General features: G+C 47.8%; 1 pseudogene; it reads left to right on the top strand.

The window, feature by feature from the left end:
• Positions 1-4,941: 4,941 nt before the first annotated feature.
• LOC101642556 overlaps positions 4,942-6,027 on the top strand; it is a 3,063-nt pseudogene continuing 1,977 nt past the window's right edge.

Genomic DNA, 6,027 nt, shown 5'->3' with positions numbered 1-6,027 from the left:
TTCACTAAGGAGAAGTCACAGACAACGGTCAGGAAAGTGGAAAACAGGCAGGGGTGAGGATGTGGACAAAGGGGAACCTTTAGTCATTGTTGGTAGGAATGGTACAGTCACTGTGGAAAGTAGTTTGGCAGCTTCTCAAAAAGAGAAATAATTGGGCGGGGGGGCGGGGGGGGGGGGGGAGTACAATAATTGAAAGCAGCACTTCAAACAGACACATGTATATCACTGTTCATAGCCACGTGATTTCTTCTCACGAGTGCAGAGGTAGAACTAGCCCAGTGCCAATTAACAGATGAATGGGTACACAGAATATGGTCTAACGGGCAGCTCCTGGACAGTCTTGAAGGCCAGCGAACAGACCCAGGATCTTTGTATATTTCTTCTCTCTTTTTATTTTAGTTTAGTTTTAGTTTTTATTTTTTCTTATTCATTTACTATTTTCATTTTTTTTAATCAGTTTGGGCAAAAAAAAAAATACAGTATATATATAGAGAGAGTATTGCTCGGCTGTAAAGAGAAATAAAGTTCTTATGCATGTCACCACTTGGATTAACCCTGAAAACATTGTGAAACTAACCCAGACCTGTAGAACAAGTATTATTATGAGCCCACTTATATGGAATACCTCAAATGGGTGAGGTAAAAGATTAATGGTTCCCAGGGGCTGGACAGAGTGGGGAGTTTTAGAAAAAGGAATTCCGGTCCGGGAAGTGAGGAAAACATAGGTGTGAAGTGTGAGGAAGTAGGAAGGATGGAGAGAAGGCAAAGCTTAGAAGGTGAGATGTGTCCAAAGAAGGCAGAGGTTTGGCCACTGAAGGGATATAAGGGGCAGAGAGCAGCACAAGTGTGGATATGATGAGGTAGCTGAGGCAGGGATACCCCAGATTCGTAGCCTGAGGAAATGGGAGGGATGCCAGGAGGCAGCCGTATGGAAACAGCTGGGAGGGGTCAGAAGAATGGCCGTATGTACATAATGAGAAGGTGGAAGGGAAAAAATAAAACGACTGTCGATGCTGCTTCCAATAGTTGAGTTTTACATATAAGAACAGAGAGTGATTGAAAGTGTGCAAACGGGGAAGAGTCACCCACACAGATACCCACCAAGGGGAAGCTAGTGTGGTTATTCTAACAGGGGACCCAGTAGATGGCAGGGCAGAAAGCTTTACTGAACCCAAGGAGGGCCATTGTACAAGAGGTAGACCCAATAGAAACTAGCACAATCTCAAGTCCTATAACATACTCAATTAAAAATAATAATAATAAAATAATTTTTTTTTAAAACATACCCAATTACATCATTTCAAAAGACAAAGGTAAAGAGTGGATAGATCCGAAGTACACTGCATGAAGACATTGAGAAAGTTCAGAACCAGCCCGAAGAGTGAGTTACTACTTTTGCAGGAGGGCCAAGCCCTTGACTCACCAGAGCATTGGCTGGCCTTCAAGGTGTCTCAGGCACTCAGGGTCAGCTGCTTGACAGTGGAGCAACGTCCTTCCATGAGATCTGTTGCTCACTCAGTGAGACCTCTGGAACATCTCAAAAAAAAACAAAAAAACAAAACACCTCACTGCCATGGAGTTAATGCTGACTCAGTGTGACCCCCTGTGGGTGTCTGAGACTGTAACTGCTCAGAGGCGTAGAAAGCCCAGTCTTTCTCCCGAGGAACTGCTGATGGTTTAGAACTACCGACCATGCAGATCCCTGGAACAACTCCAGTCACTTCAATTGAAGTGTGTGTGTGTGTGTGTGTGTGTGTGTGTGTGTGTGTTCACCCTCGTGAGACAGATGCATCCTGTGTACAATTCCTTATTCTGGTTAAAAGTCGATGCTGAAGGACTCACGTTGAGAGACTTCTGTTTACTGAAAGGTGCCAGTTGTGAAAGAGATAACCAGGCATTTTTCTTAAAATTGCCTTCTTATTAAAAACAGAAAAGCATTCAACCAATTGAGCATCTGATGAGCCTCATTTCTCCTTAAATGTTAAATGCAGGTAGCCATTAACTGAGAGTCTAAATGTAAAAACTGACTCTATTCAAACACTAGTTCCTCTACTGGTGTAGAGTTCCCACATGGAGGGGAACAGTCAATGCTGAAAGTGTTGGCTATTAGAAATTAAAGAACCTACTATCATTTAACCCAGCTTTTACTCTCAAGCAGTGAAGCACTGGGTGCCCTGAGGGGCTTGCACGTCCCGAATGACGGAGGCGCCAGAAACTCGCCTCTCACACCAGGCTCCACTTCCAGGCGGTGGCGCAGCGTCAGGCCACAATGGCCCAACTGGATTCGCGCAAAGAGCACCATCCTTCCAGATCCTGTTTCCGCCAAGGTCTCAGGGAAACCCTGGGTTTCCTTCCATTCCTTAACTCTCTCTTGCCCCTGATCCTGCCCTGAGCAATCCCACTCTCCCTCAGGAATTCCATCCTGGCCTCCTTCCGTTTTCTGTAGTTCTCCTATCCTGCTTCTCGAAGACGCAGCTGCTGGCCCCATTTGAGCAGTGTGGGGGAGATCCTGAGGCCCTCCCTAATACTCCCATTCCCGATGCTGCACCCTGAGACTGTAAGACAGAGTGGAACTCCGAGCTTGTCATTCTTTACGGAAGCAAACTCCCACATCTTTCTCTCATGGAGAAAGAAGCCAACAGGATATAACCTTTTCCTTAGATTCTTAACCACTGTTTCCCCAGTGTACCTCTTCCTAACCCCCCAAAAGGTTGGTTGGTTGGTTGGTTGGTTGGTTGGTTGGTTGGTTGGTTGGTTGGTTGGTTGGTTGGTTTGCTGGCTGATTTGTTTGAGGGTGGCTGCTAGTGTATAGGCCAATGGCCCCAGTCACTGCTCTGTCTTCCCCTTCCACCACTTTTCTCCATAGTAATCATGTCCCCCTTCCCTGCACTTCTCAATCCACCTCCACCAAATGCGCAGAGGAGCCGACGTTCACCACACTTCTGAGTAATGCAAAGGGTGGAGAGAGCAAAACCCCCAAACGAGGAGCAACTGCAAATGAAGAATCGCTGCTCTTAGAAGTCCCTTGGCTTTCCCCGCCCTAGGGGATCTCTCTGAAGCCGTCACCAGCCTCTAGCCCATCCGGATCATGTTGCTGGGCTCTCCTGAACCCTTCTCCACCTACCTCCACTCCTTCTTTCCTAATCGCTTCATTCCTCCCCCAAGTGGCCCCAAACTTCCAGGTCCGTCTCATCTCAGTGTACAGAATGATTCGGGGCAGGCATTACTCTCTCCCATTCACCCTCACCCTTCAAGCTAAAAAAAAGAAAAAGTACTTCCCTCAAGAGACTTCCAAACTTAAACAAAAAAACTGTGACACAGAATATCAATGTCCTAGAGGAGAGAAGCAGTCGTTTCCATTTTAAATAATGCTCCCATCTTCCAGTACGTGCATCAGAGGTTGTGGTACAAAGAATAATGGTCCCAGAGATGTCTGTGTCTAAGCCCGATCATTGTGAATATGTAAGTCTACACAATAAGAGGGAGCTTATAGATGGGATTGGATTAAGGCTTTGGGGTTGCAGAGATCATTCTAGATTCTATGGGTGGGTCCAACATAATCTCAAGAGTTCTTGTAAGCGAAAGGAGGCAGGGGGTTGCAACAAGGAGAGGGATGAGGATGGGATGATGTGACTCCTCACTAGGAGACCGGAAGCCAAGGGATGTGGACACAGTCCTAAAATGAAGCTCACGGCCATGGCGTCAACCCTGACTCGGGGAGACTAAAGGGGCCAAGAGTGAGACTGCAGTTTTCAGCCAGCTGTAACCCTCCTCCATTTGTTTACAAACAAATCCATGCTCCCCATCTCACCGCACACAGCCTGCAGATGTGAGTGTCCACCAGGGGTGCAGAAGGATCTAACCAGAAAGATGCACGGGAGCCCTCCTGGCTGGAAGGGTCATAGACTTCCCAATGTCTTCGAAACCTGAAATGAGTCTTTTTTCCGCTCTTCTCCCTCTCGTGCTGCTCTCACTTCCTGCTCTCACTTCCTGCTCTTGCTGCTTTCCTGACTCTGCCGTGAGAAGAGGTCAGTCTCTCTCTCTGTCTTTTCCTTTCTCCGTGTCTATCTGCCCGCTCCTTCCCCCACCGCTGGTTCTCTGTCTGGAACATGCTCTCTGCACTAAAGGGCAGGCAGTGACTGCTGCCAGGGAAGACCCCCTTACCTCCTTGTTCACCAAACTCTAGCGTAGCTTGCTAGTGTGTCTGTAACAATACCTGTTTCTCTCTTTTTCTGTGCAACTGAGGTTCGTGTAGCCTCTCTACCTTATAGGCTAGGTGTCTACTTTTCTACCTTATGGGCCAGGTGGCTACTTTTCTTTCACTTGATTCCAGTCTCCCTAGACTATCCTAATCCCTTTGATCTCATTCCCTTTTATTTCTGTAACTCCCACTATCCTTATATAATACCTATTAGTTAATAACTAATCCCCATGTTTTGTCTTTCATAGCTTGTCCCTTGTCTCTAAAACCTTACAGAGACCCTACAGGGCAGGGTAGAACTATTCCTGTGACTTTCAGGGACCCAAGACACCGTGATTCTCTATGGGAGTAGAAAGCTGCATCTTTCTCCCACAGAGTGGCTGGTGGTTTTGAACTGCTAACCTTAAGGTTATCAGCCCAATGCATAACCACTACACAAAGATGGGAAAGACAAAGAACAGATTCTCTCCTAAGGCCTCCAGGAAAACTGTCGTATCAGCACATTGACTTTAACTTTTAAACCTCTTGAACTCTCACATGAAAAATTGCATGTTGTTTTAAATCATCGTGTTAATGATAATTTGTTACAACGGTAATAGGAAAAGTAATACTGGGCCCTCAGCCGCCTCCTTTCAACCTTGTCCGCCCCTCTGGTCAGCAGCAGTGGTGGCTCCCATTCATGTGGAAACTCACTCTACTGCCTCCCTCCCTACTGAACCAGATTCCTGAGTGCGCCCAACATGCTTTATTCACTGCAGCCGCCTGGCTCTGATCGGCTCTTCGGAGCCCAGAATGCATCCTGTCTAGTTCTTGCTGCCCGGCATGCCAGTGCTTCCTCCACGAATCTGAAAGATGTACTGGCTGACCTGATACCTAAGGAGGAGGCCAGAATTAAGACTTTCAGCCAGCAACATGGGAAGACAGTGGCAGGCCAAATCACTGTGGAACTGCTGTGCGGTGGCATGAGCGGCGTGAACGGATTGACATAAGAAACGTCCGTTCTTGATCCTGCTGAGGGCATCTGTTTCCCAGGCTGCAGAATCCCTGAATGCCAGAAACTGCCCCCCAAGACCAAGGGCAGTGAAGAACCCCTGCCAGAGGACTTATTCTGGCTGCCAGTGACTGGACAGATCCCTACCGAGGAGCAGGTATCTTGGCTCTCAAAAGAGTAGGCAGAAAGGGCAGCTCTGCCTTCCCACGTGGTCATCTCCCACCGATCTGCACCCCGTGTCTCAGCTCCATGCAGCCACCACCCTCAACAGTGGCAGTAACTTTGCCAGAGCATCTGCCGAGGGTACCAACTGCATCAAGTACTGGGAGTGGATTTACCAACACTGTATGCATCTGATTGCCAAGCAAACTTGTGCTACAGCAAAGCTCTAGCATAACCTCTACTGGGAGGGCAGCAGGGTTGGGGCCATTGACAGTCAACTAGACTGATCCCACAACTTCACCAACAGGCTGGACTAAACTGATGCTCAGTTCCTGATGGTACCACCCCATCCACATTGACCACGAGGGTGGTCATGTAAGTGCCCATACCGTCCATTTGGTAGGCTGTGCCCTGTCTGACCCCTACTTGTCCTTGGCAGCTGCCATGAACATGGACTGGCAAACCAGGAAGTACTTGTCTGGCTGACACATCTACGAAAGGAAATGACAAAGATGGGTCCTGTGAGAAATTACGAGATTTTATCTGGGACACACTCAGCTCAGGATGGGTTGTAGCCCGGCTGTGGCCACGCAGTACTAAGGAAGACAGACCCACAATGTACCTGTCAGCGAGAGTTTGCGCCGAAACACCTGCCTAATGATCCCATGTTTAA

The sequence above is a fragment of the Echinops telfairi genome, unplaced genomic scaffold, assembly GCF_000313985.2.
Source record: "Echinops telfairi isolate 266 unplaced genomic scaffold, ASM31398v2 ScPeMD7_7420;HRSCAF=8458, whole genome shotgun sequence".
Lineage (NCBI taxonomy): Eukaryota > Metazoa > Chordata > Mammalia > Afrosoricida > Tenrecidae > Echinops > Echinops telfairi.
Note: the sequence above shows the minus strand (reverse complement) of the source record. Positions and strands in the feature narration are given on the sequence as shown.